Raw genomic sequence first — 24,314 nt, 5'->3', positions numbered from 1 at the left:
AGAGGGTCACATTTGGCGGGGGAGGGAGGAAGATCAGGAATTTGGTTTTGAACATGTTACATTTGAAATGCCTTGTTAGACAGCCAAGTAAATGTGTCAAGTAGGCAGTCTGTATACAAGTTTGAAGTATGGGGGAAATGTTCTAGTTTGGAGACAGATAGTACTTACATTCATGATACCAGATGAGATTACCAATGGAGGGAGTGTGGGTACAGAAGAGAAGTAGTCCAAGGACAGACTTCTGGAGTTTAGAAGTTGGGGAGATGGGAGGAACCAGTAAGGAGACTGAGAGAGTATTGCTAGAGGTTTGATCAATGGAATTAGGAGAGAAAGCATATGCCTTTCTTTTGGATCAGAAGCTATAAGGTTGTAGGTGTGATTTACCAGTATCTGTCTTTCCTGGCATAAAGCAAGAGCCTATGACAGGGAAGAATGAAGCCGCCATGCAAAAAGGAGAGACCAGAGAGTAAAGAGAAGGAGAGTAAGAGATTGATAGAGGTTGAGACCTCTGAACAACATCATGGGAGTTCTTGGATCCAGCACTGCCTAAAGACCACACCACCTTGAATTTTTTTAACCAAGTGAGCCAGTAAATTATTTTGTTTCTTAAACTAGCTTGAGTTTATTATAATTTACAACAAAAAGGTTATTTTCTGTGCTCCCATAATACTTGTTCTTCCCCCAGTCTTTTTTAAAACATCTTTATTGGAGTATAAGTGCTTTATAATAGTTTGTTAGTTTCTGCTTTATAACAAAGTGAATCAGCTATACATATACATATATCCCTTTATCTCCTCCCTCTTGCATCTCCCTCGCACCTTCCCTATCCCACCCCTCGAGGTGGTCACAAAGCACCGAGCTGATCCCCCTGTGCTATGCTGCTGCTTCCCTCTAGCTATCTATTTTATATTTGGTAGTATTTATAAATCCATGCCACTCTCTCACTTCGTCCCAGCTTACCGTTCCCCCTCCCCGTGTCCTCAAGTCCATTCTCTACATCTGCGTCTTTATTCCTGTCCTGCCCCTAGGTTATTCAGAACCATTTTTTTTCTATTCCATACATATGTGTTAGCATACAATACTTGTTCTTCTCTTTCTTACTTCACTCTGTATGACAGACTCTAGGTCCATCCACCTAACTACAGACAACTCAATTTCATTTCTTTTCATGGCTGAGTAATATTCCATTGTACATATGTGCCACATCTTCTTTATCCACTCATCTGTTGATGGACACTTAGGTTGCTTCCATGTCCTGGCTATTGTAAATAGAGCTGCAATGAACATTTTGGTACATGACTCGTTTTGAATTATGGTTCTCTCAGTGTATATGCCCAGTAGTGGGATTGCTGGGTCGTATGGTAGTTCTATTTGTAGTTTTTTAAGGAACTCCATGCTGTTCTCCATAGTGGCTCTATCAATTTACATACCCAGCAACAGTGCAAGAGGGTTCTCTTTTCTCCACACTCTCTCTAGCATCTATTGTTTCTAGATTTTTTGATGATGGCCATTCTGACCGGTGTGAGATGATATCTCATTGTAGTTTTGATTTGCATTTCTCTAATGATTAATGATGTTGAGCATGCTTTCATGTGTTTGTTGGCAATCTGTATATCTTCTTTGGAGAAATGTCTATTTAGGTCTTCTGCCCATTTTTGGATTGGGTTGTTTGTTTTTTTGTTACTGAGCTGCATGAGCTGCTTGTAAATTTTAGAAAATAATCCTTTGTCAGTTGCTTCATTTGCAACTATTTTCTCCCATTCTGAGGGTTGTCTTTTGGTCTTGTTTTTGGTTTCCTTTGCTGTGCAAAAGCTTTTAAGTTTCATTAGCTGTCCATGGGGTGTATAGAGAATAGCAAATGACTTTAATAGCAATCTTAGCAAAACATGATTAAGAAGGCAAATCTACTGAAAAAATAACATGATATTATACCCCAAGGCCAAGTACTTTATTCAGTTTTGTGGGGAGGGTGCTTGTGTCCAGCTGTTCTGGATCATCCTTGTAGCATTCTTCCCTTATTACCACAGGTAAGTAGCAGCTGCCTGCTCATAATAGACTGCCCAGTGTAGGCTAGAATTGGTGATGCTCCAGATTATGAGGAACGATCAACTGACTCCACTCTTGGTATTCCAGATAGAGGGAGGAGTTCATCCTCAGTGGGCCTAATTTGATTCCTAACTATCTGTGGCCCCACAGCTACGGTGACATAACTTGTGAGGTAGAAGCGTGGAGCTCTTAAACACACAGATTCTGGAGTCAGCTCTCCTGGGTCCGCATCCCAGCTCCCTAATTTACTAGGGAATTAGGGCAAGTCACTTAACTTCTGTCTAAATTTCTTGCTGGCCAAAAAAATGGGGAAAGTAATTATAATCTATTCTCATAAAGCTGTTGGGATAATTAAATGAACTCATTAATTAATTTAATCATGTAAAGTGCTGGAATAATGTCCAGGATAGAGTAAGTACTCAAAAAATTATTATTATTTTCTGGACTTAATTTAATTGGCCTTAACAACATTTATTAAGCTTCTTGAGCTTCAGGTTTTGCATATGTAAAGTGAGACAGTTAAACTCAATTTTATTTCTAGGGTACCTTCGAACTAACATTCTATTCTCCTGTATGATGCATGTTTTTATTTATTGCAATGCCAGTATTTTATGTTCTGATGCCATTATGTTTTAGTTATTGCTGCTTTATTTATATTCATTCCCTGGTGAAAAGTAGCACTGTCCTGCCTTTTTTTTTTTTTTTTTTTTTTTTTTTTTTTAATTATTTTGCGGTACGCGGGCCTCTCACTGCTGTGTGGCCTCTCCCGTTGCGGAGCGCAGGCTCCGGACGCGCAGGTGCAGCGGCCACGGCTCACGGGCCCAGCCGCTCCGCGGCACGTGGGATCTTCCCGGACCGGGGCACGAACCCGTGTCCCCTGCATCGGCAGGCGGACTCCCAACCGCTGCGCCACCAGGGAAGCCTGTCCTGCCTTTTTAGAAGCCTTTCATATGCCTTCAAAATCTTAAAAAAAATTTTTTTAAATCAAAGTACTGATTTGTACTGAAGCACAGTTTAAAAGGCTAGACTCACAGATTACTTATTAACTGCGAAAGAAAAAATGTACCTTTATAGTGAAGAAATCTGGATCGAGGGACAATTTGATATTAGGTGCTTCTGACAGGATGTTCCTAAATTACCTGATCAAGCTAGACCTAACTTTGACCTCACAAGAAATTCAGGAGATAGAGAAATTGGTTAAATAGCATGAGGAAACAATCAGAAAAATCCAGAATATGAGACATTTTATAGGACCACTGGCCTGGAATCTTCAAAATGTCAGTGTCATAAAGTGGTACACATTTCATTCCCAAACCCTTCAGCAGGCATCTCCTAAAAATAAGGGCATTCTCTTTGTAACCACATTGTCATTAATACTCCTAAGAAAATTAGTAAAACTTCTATAATGTAGTCTACTATCAGCCAATAAACCTGAACAACAAAAGAAAACAATAGACAAATTGGGCTTCATGAAAATTTAAAACTTTTGTGCTTCAAAGGACACCATCATGAAAGTAAAAAGACAACCTACAGAATGGGAGAAAATATTTGCAAATCATATATCTGATAAGGAACTTGTAGTCAGAGGAACTCTTACAAGTCAACAACAAAAAGACAAATAACCCAATTAAAAGAATGGGCAAAGGATTTAAGTAGACATTTCTTCAAAGAAAATATGTGAATGGCCAATAATCACATGAAAATTTGCTCAAAATAATTAGCAATCAGGGAAATGCCAATCAAAACTACAGAGATACCAATTCATTCTCATTAGGATGAGTAAAATGAAAAAGACAGACAATAACAGGTATTGATGAGGATATGGAGAAATTGGAGCCCTCATACATTGCTGTTGGTATTAGAAAATGGTGCAGCCACCTTGGAAAACAGTTTGGCAGTTCCTCAAAAAATTAAACATAAAGTTACCATATGACCCAGCAATTCTACTTCTAGGTATATACCTAAGAGAATTGAAAACATACATCCATACAAAAACTTGTGCACAAATGTTCATAGCAGCATTATTCGTAAAAACCAAAAAGTAGAAACAATACAAATGTCCATCAACTGATGAAAGGATAAACAAAGTGTGAAATATCCATATAATGGAATATTATTTGGCAATAAAAAGTAGTGTAATAGTGATACATGCTAAAATATGAACAAACCTTGAGTGAGTTTAGCCAACTTGCAGTTAGAGGGAGCAGTCAGTAAGAGGTTACCTTCACTTCTAACACCAACAGCAAATTTGGGGATTCCTAAAGCCACTCTCAGTTTTGATAATTCATTAGAAGGACACATAGAATTTACTGAAAGGTGTTATATTCATTTTATGGTTTATTATAGCAAAAGGATCTAGATGAAAAGTAGCTAAGGGAAGGTGTATAGGGCAGAGTCCAGGAGGATTCCAAGCATGGAGAATCCAGTTGTCTTCTCCATGTGCAGCCCAACAGCATTTCTCTCCTGGCATCAATGTGTGACAATAAGCAGGGAAGCTCACCTGAGCCTTGGTGTCCAGAGTTTTTATTGAGCCTCCATCACGTAGGGGTGATTGACTGCCTGTGTGGACGATCTCAGTCTCCAGCCCCTCCAGATATTTACTGATACTGTGTGACCTAAAGCCACCATGCTAAATCACATTATTGGTCTTTCTGGCCAGTCCCCACTGTAAGACTATTTGATGTGAGCAGCTTCCCCCCTAAATTGTATTATTAGACTATCTGGTGACTCAAGGCTACCAGGAAAACAAAGGCACTCCTATTAGGCATGACATTTCAAGAGCTTAGAGATTGCCTCCCCAAAGCTAAGGACAAAGGCCAGATCTCTGTTTCGGCAAGGTTAAATCCTTTACTACAGAAGCCTTGAAAACATTGTGCTAAGTGAAAGAAAGGAGTCACAAAAGGCCAGATATTGTATAATTCTATTTACATAAATTTTCCAGAATAGACAAATGCATAGAGACAAAAGTAGATTAATAGTTACCTGGGGCTGAATTGTGTGGAAATGGGGGATGGGAAAGGTGAGTGATAGCTAATGGGTACAGGTTTTTTTTTTTTGAATATTGAAAAATTATAGGGAATTCCCTGGTGGTCTAGTGGTTAGGACTCTGTGCTTTCACTACCAAGGGCCCAGGTCAAAAAAAGAAAGAAAAAAAAGAAGAAAAATTATAGAGTGCTGATGTTGACACAACTCTATGAATATACTAAAAACCACTGATCTGTACACTTTGAAAAGGTGAATTTTTTGAAATGTGAAATATATCTCAATAAAGAAGTAAAAGCAGTCAAAATGCAAAATTAATAAAATGAATAAATAAGTGAATAAGAGTATGCTATCCCTCCATTCATTTTTTTTCCAAATGAAATTTAGAATTATTTTGTTGAGTTCTTTTTAAAAAGTCTGTAGGAATATTGATTGTCATTGAGTTGACCATAAATTAACTTTGAGGGCTTCCCTGGTGGTGCAGTGGTTGGGAGTCCGTCTGCCCATGCAGGGGACACGGGTTTGTGACCCCGGTCCGGGAAGATCCCACATGCCACGGAGCGGCTGGGCCCGTGAGCCATGGCCGCTGAGCCTGCGTGTCCAGAGCCTGTGCTCCGCAACGGGAGAGGCCACAACAGTGAGAGGCCCGCGTACCGCAAAAAAAAAAAAAAAAAAAAAAGTTAACTTTGAGAGCTGATATCCTTACAATTTTATATCTTAGGAACACTGTTTAGACTTTGATGTATTGAAATCGTCTTTCATCTCTTCCAATAACATATTGAAGTTTTCTTTACATAGATTGTACGCATCTCTCAGGATATCAATTCTTAGGTATTTCATTTCTTTGTTATCATGAATACAATCTCTGTTTTTATATGATTACTAAATGTGACCCATTTTTAAAATATTTTTCTACATAATTTATTGTGAGATGATCAATGTTAAATAAAATATTAATTTTTGTCATTTACTTTAATTCATGTCTTCTTGACCAATTCTTCATTTTCCCTTCCAAAATGTTGTATGCCACACCTTTGAGGCAATGAAGAATTTTTAAACACCACTGCTAAGGACTTGAACATTCATCTGCAGGTACTTATATGCTTGTTACGTGCACAGCTGTCCTCCTGGTGGTTTTTTCACAGCCATCCTCTGTGACAAGCTTTTGGAAAACATTTATCACAACGACCTTCATTCATCTTCAACTCATAGGCTCTGTTGTACCTTTGCTTTTGAAGAGGCAAAAGTTCTTCCAGTCTCCCATTTCTTGACCGGTTTCTTCTGTATTGTATCCGGAAATACACATCTCTGTGACCCGAAGCATCTAAGAATATAACCGGCATTTACCGTCTCAGGGCCTCCTATACTGTACGGATTCTTCTCCAACTTCAATGCCACGTCTCCAGAGCATATTTACAAAGGGAGATGCGGGAACAAACGCCGACAACGCTCCAAAAATGCGACTGAGCAGAAGGCGCGGAGGAAAGCTCGAGGCTGCGTCAACTGGGGAGGGGGAGAGGAAGGGGGCCTCCTGACACGACCTTGAGGCTAAGGCCGCGCCTACCGCTCCGCTGCGCCCGGCAGTGGACAGAGGGCACCGGGATGGAGGCCCCGGGCGCGGGCCCCACGCGCTCTGGCTCGGAGCCGGGTTCCCGGCAGAAAAAAAGACAAGGATCTAACACCGCAGGGACCTTCCCCCCCCCCCCAACCCCCGCCTCAAAGAGCCCGGCGACAGGCCCGCAGGCGCTGCCGCCCTGCCCACAAGGCCGACGGTGCCCGAGGCGCCTTCCTTCTTTGACGGCCCGGCAGAAAAGCTGACTAATTTTTTTATTAAGCAAGTCAAAAGTGTTCTGAGATGCATCAATTTATGAATAGAATCAATTTTTTGACTGTAGATGACAAAGTTAAGTTCAACTTGTGTGTGGTGAGGTGCTCCTATGTCTTCTTCCTGGGAATGAGCAGTTCTTTGGGTTGATATGGAGGAAAGCAGCTTTGCTGGCAGCTACTTCCCTCCTCCAGCTCTGAGACCTCCTGACTGAAAGCACTGCGAGACCTGCTGACCCCATTTCTTTCCAGATTTAATTATTCTTTTTGAAAGTTGGTTCTAATCTCAAGGGGATTTGAAACACAAGACTCCAGTGGGGACGAAGCTTTAGACCCAAGATAACTATTCCTTTTTCTATTGAACAGCCTGGCGGGGGAACAATTTGCCCCTTGCCCTGAGCACTGTCATTTATTTTGATCGTTTTCATTCCTATCAAGTGTGCTGCTGGCTCAGAAGGTAGCCATCTGATACCTGAAGTGACTCCTTACATTACTTCCTTGTCTTTTCTCTTGTCTTGTAACAAGATAGTCCACTAAAATATGCCTGTTTGTGTACTAAAGAAATGATGTGGGCGTGGATGGCTATGATTTAGTAACCATAAGTGGGAAAATATGGGGACAATAAGAATAGTTATTGTGTGTTGATGAGCTCCTCTGTATCTATTTATTTCATTTAACTCTCACAACAGCCCTATGAGTAGTTAACTCTTATTTATCCCCATTTTACAGATTGGGAAATGGAGGCTTAGAGATGTTATGTAAATTGCCCAAGAGACAAATGGAAAGTGACAAATCTGCAAAGTGACTTAAACCCCCCAAATATGGTCTTAACCACTGTTCCATACTGGCTCCCAAGTGGAAGAGGGTACCTTTCTAAAAATTTGGAGTCAGACAGACCTGAGTTCGAGTCCTACCTCCCTTGCTTCCTAGTTCTATAACCTTTAGCAAGTCTACCTACCTCATCAAGCTTTGAGGATGCTATGAGATAATAAAGTGCGTAAGTGCTTGGTCCAGTGAGTACTAAATGAATATCAGGTGTTTTTTTTGGTTTGTTTGTTTGGTTTTTTTGTGGTATGCGGGCCTCTCACTGTCGTGGCCTCTCCCGTTGCGGAGCACAGGCTCCGGACGCGCAGGCTCAGCGGCCATGGCTCACGGGCCCAGTCGCTCCGCGGCATATGGGATCTTCCCGGACCGGGGCACGAACCCGTGTCCCCTGCATCGGCAGGCGGATTCTCAACCACTGCGCCACCAGGGAAGGCCTATCAGGTGTTTTCCTTTAAAAACATATCAAGTGCTTTCTCTGTTCCAGACCCTGTGCTAATCTGGGGGGACTTGGAGTTAAATACGGCACAGTCTGAGTCCTAAAGACCAGGCAGTTAGTAGATCTGGGGCTTGTGGGCTGAATCTGGCCTTCAGAAGTGTTCTGTTGGTCCACACATGCTTCAAAACTTTTGAATTAGTTGTGGACATTTAAAAATTGGGAGATTTTAATAAAAATATGTATTTCCAGCTTTGGAAAGCTAGTAGAGATGGCAATACCGGGCCTATAGTCTCACATGGCAGCAAACATCTAGGAGGCAGTTTGCCAATGTGGGAATGTGGGCCATAGTCCCCACCACTCCCTATTGTATCTGAGGGAGTCAGTGGCCATTCACGGTTGCAGTTGTGCACTGTTTTCTTTTCTTTTTTTTTTTGGCCGCACCGTGTGCATGCAGGATCTTAGTTCCCCGACCAGGGATTGAACCCATTGCCCCCGCAGTTGGAGCACAGAGTCTTAACCACTGGACCACCAGGGAAGTCCCTGCACTGTTTTCTTTAGTAAAGGAAGTGACATGCTTCATGTACCTAGGATGCTCTTGACAGAAAACAAAAGGTAGATCAAGGGAACTGTGTGATTTAAGGAAAACAGATGAATTTTTTGTTTTCGTTTAAAAGCCAGGATTATTATCATGTCTGACCTGCTTCATTTATTTTTCTTATCTTTCTGGCCTCTGTAGGCATTTGAGTTTGCAACCCCTGGTATAAAGAGGTAACCTCATCAGAGTGTGGTCTGGAGGTAAGCCCCAGATGCTTTGGAAGTACAAAGGAGAGGCACTTAGCAGAGCCTGGGGCTTCAGAGGATGCTTCCAAGATCATGTGCCATTAGTAGGTGAGACCCAGAGGACAGTGTCAGAGGTTTGGGTGGGGGGTGGAGTTGGGGAGCTGTTTGAGCTGACGGAACAGCATGGGAAAGGGTTCAGAGGTAGCAGCCACAGCCTGTCTGTTCTTTGATCTATTCACCTGCCTTTAACTTTCTACCCAGACCCCGTCCCAGGGGCAAGTGGAGTCTCTGGCTCTCTCATCACTGGGAAAGAAAAGATGACTGAACCCAGCTGATGGCTGAGACTTCCTCGCTCCATATACTACCTGCACGCATATCCCGAGATTCTCCTTGACTCACCAGACACACATATACCCTTGGGGACCACCTGTCAAAATCCCATCAGCAGAGGTTCCTGATAGAAGAATTCTTTATACCCATCACCCAATTATACACCAACAATAATATAGGGCTATTTCTTCAGATGAGGGGCTGAGAATATTTTAGTGTTTAAATAATAGAAGTCAGAGTTCGTGTGGCAGGTAGAATTTATATTCCCTTACAAAATAACCACCCTAAATGCTGTTCCACCCTAAATGCTGTTCCTAACAAAAGCAAGTTAAATTCCTCCCAGGGCAGTAAAGAGAAGCCTCCAGAGGTGAAGTGAGAGTAATTCTGGGAGAATCCAGAAAAGTGGAGAGAGGAGGAATCTAGCTCCTTTCAACATGAGAGTGGAAACCTGTCTGAATGGTCAGGGTCAGGGTCAGGCTCAGCCCATAGGAAAAATAATGTTCTTCATAGTGGGTAGACTGAGAATTTTTTTTTTTTTTTTGAGGGCATCAGGAGCCCATTCTTACGAGGGGTCTGAGAGACTTGGCAAAGGCTGGGTGAAAGCTGAGGATGGAAGAGAACATTCAAGGTGAAGTTCAACCTATAGTCAAGAAATTTGCTCCAGGGAGTTCCCTGGTGGCCTAGTGGTTCGGATTCGGGGCTTTCACCACCGTGGCATGGGTTCAGTCCCTGGTCAGGGAACTGAGAACTGAGACCCTGTAAGCCATGCACTGTGGTCCAGAAAAAAAGATAAATTTGCTCCAAACCACAATAAGATACCACTCCACACCCACGAGGATGGCTATAATCAAAAAAGGCAGACAACAAGTACCAGAGAGGATGTAGAGAAATTGAAACTCTCATACATTGTTGGTGGGAATGTAAAATGATGCAGTCAGTTTGGAATACAGTCCGGCAGTTCCTTAAAATGCTAAGCATAGAGTTACCATATGACCCAGAAATTCCACTCCTAGGTGTATACCCAAGAGAAATGAAAATATATGTTCACATTGAAACTGGTACACAGTGTTCATAGCAGCATTATTCATAATAGCCAAAATGTGGAAACAACCCAAATGTCCATCAACTGATGAGTGGGTAAACAAAATGTGTTACATATATTCATACAATAGAATATTCTTCAGCAATAAGAAGGAATGAAGTACCCATAGGTGATACATCATACATGAATCTTGAAAACATGATGCTAAATGAAAGAAGCCAGCCACAAAAGACAGGATATTATATGATTCTATGTATATGAAATGTCCAGAATAGGCCTATCTGTATAGAATGTACATTAGTGGTTGCCGGGGGCTTAGGGCCAGGGTCGGAGGACAGGAAGGGGAGACTGGGAAGGAGAAGTGACTGCTAGTGGTACAGGTTTCTTTTTGGAGTCTTAAAAAAGTCCTAACATTAGATAGTGGTGATGGTTGTACAACTCTGTTAATATAATAAAGCCCACTGAATTGTACACTTCTTTTTTTTTTAACATCTTTATTTGAGTATAACTGTTTTACAATAGTGTGTTAGTTTCTCCTTTACAACAAAGTGAATCAGTTATACATATACATATGTTCCTATATCTCTTCCCTCTTGTGTCACCCTCCCTCCCACCCTCCCTATCCCACCCCTCTAGGTGGTCACACAGCACAGAGGTGAACTCCCTGTGCTATGCTGCAGCTTCCCACTAGCTATCTAATTTACATTTGGTAGTGTGTACACTTCTTTTTAAATAGCTATATTAGTCTTACTTTATTTTGCTAGCAGATTTTTTTTATTTTTATTTTTTGGCTGCGTCAGGTCTCAGTTGTGGCATGCGGGATGTTTCTGTATTGTTGCGGCACGTGGGTTCTTCGTTGTGGCGAGGGCTTCTCTGTAGTTGTGGCACGTGGGGTCCAGAGCGCCTGGGCTCTGTAGTTTGTGGCACACGGGCTCAGTTGCCCCGCGCCATGTGGGATCTTAGTTGCCTGACCAGGGATCGAACCTGCGTCCCCTGCATTGGAAGGCAGATTCTTTACCACTCGACCACCAGGGAAGTCCCTGAATTGTACACTTTGAGAAGGTGAATTTTATGGTATGTGGAATTATATCTCAGTAAAGCTGATACTAAAAAAAAATCTCTGCTCCAAGTTTCCTCACACTCCCTCTGAGATAAATAGAAGCCACAAGGGACTTTTGTCTCTCTCCCCTTATCTTGTAAAAAGATTCCTTAGCCTCTCTTTACGCATTAACTCCTAATCTGCTGGTTTTTCTTAAGGTTCTGCTTTAGACCCTTTTCTAGTTATGCTCCATGAAGGCAGACTCCCAACTTTACCACTAACGGTTGTGTGATCTTGAGCAAGTTAGTTAACTTCTTGACCTCAATTTCCTCATTTGAAAAATGAGGATAATAATTGCATTGTTACTGAATCAGGTCCAGCTGCTTGCCGCTGGAAAAATCAATACTCGAGAGAGAGAGACAAATGTTGGTAGAAAGGAAAGCTGCTTTTAATCAGAATGCCAGCAATCTGCGGAAATGGTGGACTCTGTGTCCCACAAAACCACCTCCGACGATTCTGCTCAGTCATGAAAGTTTTTAAAGGGAAAAGGGGAAGTAATCTCCGTCAATCCCTGAGATAGGGGGTTGGACTCATAGCCATCTCTCACTGTGTGCAGGCTTGTCGACTCCTGGTAATCTTTCTTTAGATGCTATCTTGTTCACACAGTGTATTCGTGAGATTACTGAGGGGGAAGCTGGGGAAGAGATCTGGTCATCAGTTAATTACTTATTCTTCATTTCTACTTCCTTGATCTACGGAAAGAACCGACAAGTTAGGCAAGGTATTGCGTGATTAGAAGATTTGAAAGGTGTGCTAGCGCCAGAGATGAGTAGAGCATGGGGGTGCTTGACTTAAGGTTAGTGACAAGACAAAAGGGTGCCTCCTGCAGAGAGCTCTTTTTTCCTGCCAAAAGCTGCTTACAGGGACTTCTTCATAGGTTAAGTGTGGAGATAAAATAACTAAATATATGAAACCTATTTAGAACAGTACCTGGCACATAGTAAATTCTGTATTCGTATTTTTAATGATTATTTATATATTAAAACCCTAAAACAGTGTTTAGCACATGGCAAGTGCCCAATAAGATTAGCTATTATGCAACCATACCTCATAAAAAGATTAGCTATTATTAATTAATTTTTATTAGAGAGTGTAATGGCAAGCCAAGACTTTGCTCTCCTGTCGCTGAACATCTGAGCTGTTTCCAATTTGGTGTAATTAATGAATAGTGCAACTTTGGGTATTTGCCCATCAGTTTCTTGGGGTACACACTTAGGAGTAGATTGCTGAGTCACAGGGTATGTGGATCTTCCTATTTCCAGATAATGTCAAACTCTTTTCCAAAGTTGGTGATTCAGTTTACATTCCCACACCCAAACACTTGATATACTCATCATGTAAAATTTTACATCTGGTATGTAACGATGGCGTTGATTTTAATTTGCATTTCCATGCTTACTGATGAGGGGAGTGTCTTTGATTTACTCTTTTATGAAGATCCTGTTCAAGTTTCCTGTCCATTTCTTACTGGTTGATAAGTTTTTTTCTCGTCGATTTGTGAGAATTCTTCACGTGGTTTGGAAACTAGTGCTTTGTCTATTGCAAGAATTTTTTAAAAATTTATTTTATTGAAGTAGAGTTGATTTACAATGTTGTGTTAATTTTTGCTGTACAGCAAAGTGATTCAGTTATACATATATTTACATTCTTTTTCATATTCTTTTCCATTATGGTTTATAACAGGATACTGAATCTAGTTTCCAGTGCTATACAGTAGGACCTTGCTATTTGTCCATTCTCTATATAATAGTTTGCATCTGCTGACCCCAAACTCTCAATCCCCTCACCCCCACCACCTCCTTGGCAACAATAAGTCTGTGTTCTACATCTGTGAGTCTGTTTTGTAGTATTGCAAGTATTTTCTATTACTCTGCTTGTCTTTTTGCTCTAACAATGGTATCTTTTGATGAATAGCAAATTTTAATTCTTAGGTAAGCAAATTTATGAATCTTTTCTATAATGGTGGTGCTTTTCGTGTCTTGTTTAAGAAATTTTTCCCTGTCTCAAGGTCTTCAATATGTTTTCCTGTACTATCTTGTAAAAGCTTTATAGTTTTCCCTTTTACACTTAGGTCAATTCCACCTGGAATTGACTATTGTGTATGAGGTGAGATACAAGTGCAATTTCAATAGTTTTCTACATGGATACTCAATTTTATCAGCACCATTTATTAAAAAATCTGTTCTTTTCTCACTGCTCTGCAGGCCGCCTCTGTCAGGTAGCAAGTAACCATATGTGTAGGTCTGCTTTGGGGTTCCTTATTCTGTTCCTGTTTCAGCAAGTCCTCTCAGCTCGTTCTCCTTATTCAATAGTGCGTTACATCTTGGCCCTTTACCTTGAGAATCTGCTTATCAAGTAACACACACACACACACACACACACACACACACACACACAAACTGAAAACTAAATAAAACAAAAACAGTTTTCTCAATCAGTATACATCTCAAGATCTAACTGGAGGGTGGGGGGGGGGGAAGAATTTTTTCTTTTTCCAGCTGGAAGGGAGCAAAGACACATGTAGATATAGTTGTGTCTCTTTTATTTGACAGCTGCCTTGTTCTAGCGACATCAGTATGGGGTTGAAAACAACAGCCAGAGATGGGCAGACCCAAGGGAATTATTGAGGACAGTCAGACCACGTCTTCTGAATCCTTCGTACCTCTGGGTGCTGCAGCTCTATTGGCTTAACTTGGGCTTTTTTGGGGATGCAACCAAAGGCATCCTAACTTATTCATAAGCTATCTTAAATATAGACTTGAATGCAGGAACAAGTAAAAAGGCCTCTTCATGAAAAGGAAAACAGCTGTTACAAAAATATGAATTTTATTCTATAGGAAGGTAGTATGTAATAATAATGATAATGATAATGTTGATAGTTATAGCCAACATCTGCCAAGCCAGGCATGGTGGCTAGGAATTTACAGATAATATACCATTACATGTATGACCTTATTTAATGGTTATGACTTCCCAGTGCTGTTCTTTTCCCAGGACCACAGATGTTAAGTAACTCTCCCAATGTCACACAGTTAATAGGATTCAAAGATCTGGCTCCAATACACTTACCAATTGCTCTTTTGACTTAGAATTTTTTATTAAATAGGGAAAATTAAATTCTTCCAGAAGAGTAAGATTTGGGGCAAAGGGGAATTCTACCTCACTATTGGTAGGACATTAAGTGGATAACCTTCCTAGAGAGTAGTTTGGTGGTATGTATTAAATACCTGAAAATGTTTATTGTCTTTTAAACACTAATTCTACTTTTTAAAAATAAGGGGTGCCCCCAAAGAAAGATTTTCAAGGATGTTTGTAGCAGAATAATTTTTAGCAGTAAAAACAGAGCTTTCATTAAATAAATGTTAGGAACTAAAACACTATTGCAGCTATTAAGACTAATGTTTTAGAATTTTTAATGGCAAGAAAAAATGCTATCTTAAGTGAAAGAAGCAGATCACAAAACAATATTCACAGCAGGATTTCTATTTTATATATTATTTAAAAGTCAAGAAGAATATACTGTAAAATGATAGTAGTGATTATCTCTGCAAGGTGAGATTATGGATAATGTAAGTTTTCTTCTTTTACTTTTCTCAAAGTTTCACGTTTCAGCTGTGAACTTCCAGAATATATTATTGATGAAAATTTCAAAGATATTCAAAAATAGAGAGCACAGAAAAATGAAACTGATGAATACACCACCGACTTTAACAATTTTCAACACAGGGCCAATCTTGCTTATCATACCCTTTCCTATTCCCTCTCCCGGATTATTTTCATGCAAATCTCAAACATTATATTTCATTTGTAAAACTTTCATTATGTTTCTCTAAAAGATAGACTCCTGTTTAAAAACCACAACCACAGTACCATTGTCACGCCTAAATTTAAAAAAATAATTCCTTGATATCATCAAAGATCCAGTGTTTGAATTTCCCTGATTGTCTTAAAATTAGGCTTTACATGTTTTTTTTAATGTGTTCTTGGTTTTGCTTTACACACACACACACACACACACACACACACACACACACACACACACAGAGTTTTGCTTACCTGAATTGAGATCCAAGTAAGTTTTATCCCTTGTGATTGGTAGATATATCTCATGGAACTGAGCAGAATCCTGCAGGGCCCCTCCAAGTACAAAGGCCCCTCCATGTTCCCTGCCTCTTGTTTGTAGAAAAACTGCAGTCTCCCAGGCTTCCCTGTGTCACAGAAGAGTAGTTAATAATCAGGACAAAAGAGTCACAGAATCTTTCAGCATCTGAGTTGTTTTACAGATACTATAACTGCCCCAGAGGGATGACCAGACTGCAGCCTTGACTTAAGCTGCTCCATCTTGAGCAGTACTGAATCTATGGCTAGCACAATTCCAAGAAGTGGCCTTAAGAGAATGGGATTAACACTGTTGCTCATAATAATCTATATCTTTGTGGGCATCAAAATAATTGTAGCTTGTTCTGCCCATATATGTAAGCAGGCAACTAAAATTGTCAGCCAAGAGAGGCTACAGACCCATGTCAACATCTTCCACTCTGAGAATATGGTGCCCTATTTTAGCATGAAGAAGTAAAAGAAGACAGATCTTCACCCATAGTCCCATAGAAATGGAATGATGTTCTGACAAGTGGGGATTTACAAGCAGTTTTTGGCAGGAAAGAGCTCTCTGCAGGGGGCCCCTTTTTGTTTTGTCACTTTAGCAAAGCTATATTGTAACTAACCTTAAACCAGGCCCCATCAGGCTCTACTCATCTCCAGCCCAAGCACACCTTTCCAATCTTTTGATCACAAAATACCTTCCCTAACCTGTTAGTTCTTTCCATAGATCAAAGAAGTAGAAACGAAGCATAAGTAATTAACAGATGACCAGATCTCTTCCCCAGCTTCCCCATAAGTAATCTCGCGAATAAACTGTGTGAACGAGGTAGCATCTAAAGAAAGGTCACAAGGAGTTGACAAGCCTGCACACAGTGGGAGATGGCTACGTCTGATCCCCGAACTCAATGATTAACTGAGATTACTTCCCCTTTTCCCTTTAAAAACTGTCGTGGGCAGGCAGAATCTTCAGAGTTAGCTTGGGGACACGAGTCTGCCTTCTCCCCAGATTGCCAGCTTTCTGACTAAAAGCAGCGTTTTCCATTTCTACCAGCACTCTCCAGTACTGATTTTCTAGTGGTGAGCAGCTGAACCTGAGTTCAGTAACGTCATATCTCTTTTACTTATAGGTTCCCCCTCCATCTATTTATTTATTTACTTGTGGCACACGGGCCCCCCACCGACGCGGCCTCTCCCGTTGCCGAGCGCAGGCTCCGGACGCACAGGCCCAACGGCCACGGTCCACGGGCCCAGCCGCTCCGCGGCACGCGGGACCCTCCCGGACCGGGGCACGAACCCACGCCCCCCGCATCAGCAGGCGGACTCCCAACCACTGCGCCACCAGGGAAGCCCTATTTATTTATTTTTTATGCAATATTTTGTTGAAGAAACTAGGTCATTTGCCTTGTAGAGTTTCCTATAACCTCTACTTTCTATCTTTGTGATGTTGTTTCTCCTCTATTTCCTGTAAATTTTTAATTAGATATAAAAGCCTGGTTGGATTCAGATTTTGTTTTGGTTTATTTTTGCGGTGAGGTGGGGGGAGGGATAAAGCAACTTCACAGATAGTAGTGTTTACTTCTGTTAGGAAGATCCAAAGTCTGCTTGTCTTTCCTGTGATGTTAGCAGCCATTTATAATCATTGCTACACCATAAATCATTAGTAATTGCAAATTGGTGATGTTCAATCATTCCTTTAACATTTATTAGTTGAAATATTCTGTAAAAGAGAATTTTCCCTTCATCAACTATTTGACTACCCTTTGGAACAGATCACAAAGGGAAGAGAGAATGGATGCTCACTCAGTTCTTTCTCTTTATTGACCAGCTTTTAAAATAATTAAGTGGTTTCCTCATATTCTTCAGAGGTGACCTTTTGGTGGGGAGGTATCGTAAACTTTATGGAGTTAAACATATTTGATGTGCTTCAATCCATTGATGATTTTAGCCAACTGATGATCAAATTGTCCCACCTTTAACAAGTGGGAGGCTCTTCATGTTGACTTCTGAATCCTTTTGATCCAACCCCAGTAGTCTAATAACTTCCATGCTTTCTGGTATGACAAGATATTCCAGGATCATCTTACACATTTCCATCCCCTGATCTGGAATGAGTCATAAAAACTACCCTTTGAGGAATACTTCCAGATAGATAGACAGGCAGATTAAGTATGGGGAGGAGGGTATATACCTCAAAAGATTGCACCTTGGAGCTTATTTCTGAGAACCACATTAAAAAATTTTAGTGTTTCTCTTTTTTTCTGATTTCAAAAGGATTTTATTCTCTGTGGAAAATTTTAAAAGTAGAAAAGCAAATAGAAGAAAATAAAAACCACCTGCAATTCTATAATCCAATTTCCATGAAGTTGGTGTATATCCTTCTGGGCTTCTAAAGGGCATTTTAATGGCTCTTTTTTTGCCAGCAGATACCATCAGTGACTTGCCTGGGGTCTCTCAGCAAGTAAGCGAGAGAGTCCACCCTGGAACTCAGCTGCTGAATCCTGAACTTCACTGTGCTCCATTGTAGCAGGAACAGAGGAGCTCGCCCCTCCCCCTGTATTACTTTACACATTTGTCTATATAGCACTTTTGAAACTGATTGTAAAATTTAAAAAAAAAATCTGTGTCTACTACTGAACTATGGACTTCTCAGTGGGGCAGGGACATCATTTTATTTACATCAGTATTCTCAAAACAAGGTGTGGTGCTTCATAGTGGCTCGGTACCTGGGTCATGGTAGACCCCCCAATAACTGTTCCTTCCAGGCAGGGAGTGGGAGACAACGAGGTCTCTATGGCCTCTCACAGACTGGAATTGCAGGTGTCCTAGATTTTCCTAGACTGACCTGGTTTTCTGCCAAAGAAACGGTTTGTCGCACCCCATCATTCAAGAAACAGGATATCTTCTTGAAAACATGATGTAGGAATGTGTGAGGATGTCACCTTCCAGATATTTCATGGTGAGGCAGCTCCCTTCAGCCCATCAATTTTCTGGAGCCTGAGGCAGCTGTGAGCTGTTAGCAGCCAACATTCACAGCAGCTGAGTGATGTGCATATTGGCCTGCTCAAGGGGACCTGGGCAGAACACTAACTGTGTGTACAACACCACCTAAAATTATCTACCACCAGGGGCACTTGTACCATAGTTTAGAAAGTCTGGGTATACAGAATGGCACTGTGAATGCAGTGCCTTAGGCGGTGTTTCTTGGAAAGTCTTTGAGGGGGAGGAGTCTGGAGGAAGGGGCACTGGACGGAAGTCTGTGGAAGTCTAGTCATGGGATGTGTGGGGAGCTGGACAATGCTTGTGGTGATAGGATGGGGAGGAAGAGACAGATGGGAAGGGTTATGGAAGCAAGTGTCAAGAGGCTGAGTTCGTGATGAGGGGTTGAGAAGAATGAAGGAAAAAGAATGACTTGGGTTAGAACCTGGGGGCTTGGGAGAATAGCAGTGCCTGGGAAGGCATAGAGATTCTGGATGAGGAAGCCAGCTTGGTCCTTCTGTCAAGACCAAGAGATCAATTCTCTAGCACGAATGTTTGCGGAAGTATCCTCTCCTTTGCTTTTGTCTGGAATATCCATTGTTAAAAAAGTAAGGATTTGGACTTCCCTGGTAGCGCGGTGGTTAAGAATCCGCCTGCCAATGCTGGGAACACGGGTTTGAGCCTTGGTCTGGAAAGATCCCTCACGCTGTGGAGCAACTAAGCCCGTGCGCCTCAGCTACTGAGCCTGTGTGCCACAGCTACTGAAGCCACGTGCCTAGAGCCCGTGCTCTGCAGCAAGAGAAGCCACCGCAGTGAGAAGCCCCCGCACCGCCACGAAGAGTAGCCCCTGCTCGCCACAACTAGAGAAAGCCCGTGCACAGCAACAAAGACCCAACGTAACCAAAAATAAATAAATTAATTAAATAAATGTTTTTAAAAAAAGAACTGTGCACCCCGGGACTTCCCTGGTAGTCCAGTGGTTAAGACTCCAAGTTCCCAATGCAGGGGGCCCAGGTTTGATCCCTGGTCAGGGACCTAGATCCTGCATGCCACAACTAAAAGATCTTGCATGCCACAACTAACACCCGGCACAGCCAAATAAATAAATATTTTTAAAAAATAGTAAGGATTTGCTGCCCCCCAGATTTTAGCAAAAGGAGCAGGCTAGGTGGATGTCAAAACCCATCTGTCTCCTCTTCCTACAGAAATTCCAACCCACCCACCTGCCCCACGAGCAGGGTAGGGCCAGGGTGTCAGGAACTCCCAGGCAATGCTGTAAGATCATCTCCTCTTTCAGGATTGAATTAGTCCTAGACATGAGTCACATTTCCAATTGCCTTTCTTTCTGATGAGAGGGTCCTCACTGGCTCTGCTGTCCTCCTTTCTTGGCAACAGAAGGGTGGTGTGAGATTCAATTTCTCAAGAAAACTAAAAAAACCACAAAGATCCCCAGCCTCCATATCATGTGAGCCAAGATATTCTTTGGGTGAAGAGGGTCAGTGCAGACAAAGGCACTCTGATCACTTGCGATGCTTTCTCTCTCTAATTATAGAAAGTATTTAGCTATTGTTCCCTAATTGCTTGCTGCAGTTGGGTTTTTTGTTTTTGTTTTTTTGACAAAAGCCTGGTTTCCGATGAGTTGTTCTTTTTTTTTTTTTTTTTTTTCCTTCCCCTGCCTTGGTCCATTGCCATATCAGCCCCTGGCTATCCCATTGGAGAACTGAAGGAGTTGGTACGGTATTTCTTGAGAAGCCACTTTAACTCATCTAATTGTTTTCATGGCTTTGCCTGTCTTCCTCCTAGTTGCCTAATAGAGAAAGGGAATTAACATTTACTGAGCAACTATTTAGAATGTGCCAGGCATTGTACAAAACCTTTGCATAGATTATCATTTCAATCCTTGCAGCAAGGCTGAGAGGCAAATGTTATTTCCCTCAATTTACAGATGAGGATTCTAAGGCACAGGAAGTTCTCACAGCCTGTAAGTAGCTGAGCCAGGGTTCAAACCCAGTGAATCTGAGCCTGGATGCCAATGCAGGTCTGTCTGACTCCATGTCACCTCTCTCAAAAGATCCCAAGAGTTTTTTACAGACTTTGGCTAATAGAACATTGGTACTGACGCTCCCACCACCATAGGAGAATTGGAGAATCCTGCCCCTTCACCCTGAAAGTGCCTATTTCTAGGCCCTCTGACTTGGTGAGGATGCCTGTAGGACTCTGAAAGGAGGTCTGGGATTCCTGTGTTGATTTATGACACATGGAGAGATGGTGGCAATGACAAGGAAGAAAGCTACCCCACTCCCAGGGGCTGCAGCAGTCAGGGTCCTACGGGAAACAGATGGCACATTCAAGGGTTTAAATCCAGAGCACTGAACGGATGGACTGATTAGAGGAGGTGTGGGAAGTTAAGGGGAAGCAGCTGGGCACCAGCAGGGCAGGAAGTGATTGTCATCCCTAAGTCTAAATGGAGGTGGTATGGGAGTGGTGCTCCTCTAGCCCAGTGGGAGCTGGGGCTAGGGCAGAGGTGCTCCAACAGGAGCTGTGGCAGGAGAGGAACCCAGCCACTGCCAGAACACAGACAGGAAGGCTGGGAGCACATGTGGAAGGGGTGTGTGTGTGCGTGTGTGTGTGCGTGCGCGCGCGCGCGTGTGCGTGCATGCGTGTGCGCGTGCGCGTGCAGACATCGGGGTGTCTCTCTTCTCCCTGCCTCCTACTCACGCTTACCACTGGCCAAGCTCAACTAGTAGACAGAGGGCAGGGGAGTCTCAGGGATGCAGCCTGTACTGGTCAGCCTCCTGGGCATGGAGCAGGGCAGAGCAGGGTGGAGAGAGGACCTCGGTGGGGATACAGAGCATATTCAGCACAGGGGCTTACTCAAGCCTGCCCTCCGTGTCAGTCTCTAGGGGTAGGACAGTGCTTACAGACTCAAAGAATCGTGGAATGTGAACGATGGAAGAGTCCTTAGAGTTCTGCCCATAGAATTTCTTTTCTTTACAAAAGAGGATCCTGAATCCCGGGGATGTAAAATGATGGGTCCAAGGTCAGTTGCTAATTAGTAGCATAGGCAGGACTGGAACCCAGCTCCCTAGCTCCCAGTCCATCATGCCTCTTAATTTGAGAACTGTGGTCAATTAATCATTGGTAATAAAGGATTACTGCTGAGCCAGCTTGCCTATTTCCTGTTAAAACTGCTCAAAGACCTCAGGGTGTATTTTACTTTGGCCCTGGACATTTGCCTCAAATGATTTCCTCTCTAAATACATCTGTGATCATAGTGGGCTCCCCATTGCAGAGTGTGGGCTCTGGAGTTAGATTCATGGGTTGGAAGCCCAGCTCTTCCCTTCGGCATGACCTTGGACAAGTTGCTTAACTCTCTGTGCCTCAGTTTGCTCAACTATAAAATGGGGATAATAATGATATGTATCTCATATATCATGAAGAGTATATGAGAAAACGTACATACTTAAAGCGCTTAGACTAGCATCTGGCAATGAGTGCTTGATAAATGATAGCATATATATGTATATATAATATTTATTAGAATATATATATATATGGGAAATATATATATATATATATATTCCAATAAATAGATTTGTAATTCTGGATAAGAATTTATATGTTTTTTTTTACCCTACTGAGATATATCAGCTATTTTTCACAAGGAGTTTTTCTTTTCCCTTATGACAGATAAGAAAATTGAAGGGTATGTCAATTAGATTTCAATAAATTTGGAAAACAAAAAAAGCCTGAAGGGCCTGGGTGATGTGCCTTTTGTGGGATTTCTCAGTCAATCAGAGGCAGATAAGAAATCCCTGTTCTCCATAACACTCCAGCCCCCAGGTTGGAAGTTAATTCCAGATTACTTATCTTGATTTACTTTCTCCCAGATACTAAAAAAAAAAAAATCCCTTTAGGCTTCCATCAAGTCCAGGCCCATCTGACCACCTCACAGGGCAGGGCAAGTAGGTTTCTGCTCTTCCACTCGACTACACAGATGCACATGGATTGGCATATGGATTGGGCTGCCGATCCTCTGGCAAACGCTAAACTGCCCTCTGGGGTAGCTGGATCCTGACCTTCTGGCCCTGGGCCTGAGTTGACTTCCTTTGTCCTGCTGGAACATTCTGTCCTGGGCAGGTGATAACACCAGCTTCGGGCCTCTAGCCCATGCTTCCTTCTGCTGCTGCTTCAGTGGACGGACACCTGTGGGGCATTGCTCTCCTTTGGGGTGCTGCTGCGAGCCAATGCAGCTTTCCTGCTTCCTTTACCACAGGCCCTAAGCCTTCTCCCCCTGCCTAGAACACAGTTCCCTTATTACTTCCTCTGCCGTGTTTTTTTTTTTTTTTTTTTTTGTGGTACACGGGCCTCTCACTGTTGTGGCCTCTCCCTTTGCGGAGCGCAGGCTCTGGATGCACAGACTCAGTGGCCACGGCTCACGGGCCCAGCCGCTCAGCAGTATGTGGGATCTTCCCAGACCGGGGCACGAACCCGTGTCCCCTGTATCGGCAGGCGGATTCTCAACCACTGCGCCACCAGGGAAGCCCTGCCGTACTTTTTTCTTGTTGCCTTAAGGAAGAACTTTGTACTTTGGTTTCTCTTGCTTTTCCTCTGGTTGGCTGTGTGATGCTTTCTCCCAGATGGTCCACCCCTGGGATAAGCCACCCAGCACCCTGAATGAAAACTCTTCTTGGACAGCATTCTAAATACTCAATGTACCAAACCCAGGCCTCGCTGTCCCAGAAATGTAACTGGGACTCTGGCAGGTTCTGGAATGAGTTAGTTGCTTTCCTTAATGGCTTTGGTTGCTCAGTGCATTTTCTATTTAGCTTCGCTGGTCATGTCCCCTCTCAATTTAAAATCCTTCAATGGCTTCCTAGTGCACTCGGACTAAAATCCAAACTGATGAGCCCTCCAAAGGCCCCTGCCTGCTTCTCCTACTTCCTCCCACACCATCCTCTTTGCTCAGTCACACTGGGTTCCTTCCTGTTCCTCAAACATACCAAGCTCTTTCCTACCCCTGGGCTTGCTGTTCCCCCTGCTTGCAACATGCTTCCTCATCTTCCCCATGGCTGATGTCCTCATCCATTCGGGTGCAGCTTCCTCAAAGAGGCCTTGTATGACTACGCTCTCCAAGGACGCAATCAACGGCCTCTGTCCAGTTACTCTTTAACCACACCCCCCTGCTTCCTTCCTTCACAGAGTTTATTACATCATGCAACGATCCTGTTACTTCTTTGCATGTCTATCACCTGTCTCCTCTTTCTCCACCTCAGCCAAATGACACTCTGTGAGGGCAAGGACCTTGCCCGTTTTATTCACCATTATATCCTTAGCACCTACTGTGTGGCAGGCACTGTTCTAGGCACCATGGATCTAAATCCATGCTCTCATGGAGCTTATATTCTAGTGGAGGAGACAGATAAAAGCCATCTTAAACAAATGAATGATATAATTTTTAGTATTGATGAGTACTTTAATAAATAAAGCAGTGTAAGGGGATAGAATGTGTCTCAGGGAGTGTGGAGGGGTGGTGGTGGTTAGATAAGGGTGATCAGGGATGGCCTCTCTGGACGGGTGATGATGAAAGAGAGAACAGATTGCTGTGACAGAGCAGACCTTTGAAATTATGGGGGAACAGCAAGTGTAAAGGCCTCAAGGGAGCAGGCAGATTGGCAGGTTGAGGAACAAAAAGGAAGCTGGTGTGACTAGAGTGGTGTGAGCTGGGGGAGATGGGTGGGAAAGAAAGGCTGGAGACAGAGGGAGTGGTAACGGCCATGGGCAGAAGGGAGGGTTGGGTAAAGAGTCTGTATTTTCTTCTAAGTGTGACGGGACACATCTGTACAGCACTATTCAGTTTCCAAAGCACAAAC

At 42.6% G+C, this 24,314-nt stretch overlaps 1 protein-coding gene across 1 annotated transcript in view; it reads right to left on the bottom strand.

Annotated features, from left to right (window-relative positions):
- SNW1 (SNW domain containing 1) overlaps positions 1-15,572 on the bottom strand; it is a 55,264-nt gene extending 39,692 nt beyond the window's left edge. The window contains exon 1 of the mRNA XM_059057629.2: positions 15,421-15,572. The gene's annotated coding sequence lies outside the window, so the exon portion shown is untranslated. The remainder of the gene's footprint in view (positions 1-15,420) is intronic.
- Positions 15,573-24,314: the final 8,742 nt, after the last annotated feature.

The sequence above is a fragment of the Kogia breviceps genome, chromosome 3 (genome assembly GCF_026419965.1).
Source record: "Kogia breviceps isolate mKogBre1 chromosome 3, mKogBre1 haplotype 1, whole genome shotgun sequence".
NCBI classification, from domain to species: Eukaryota; Metazoa; Chordata; class Mammalia; order Artiodactyla; family Physeteridae; genus Kogia; species Kogia breviceps.
The sequence above is the reverse complement of the archived record's forward strand: the minus strand, read 5'-3'. Positions and strand labels throughout refer to the sequence as shown.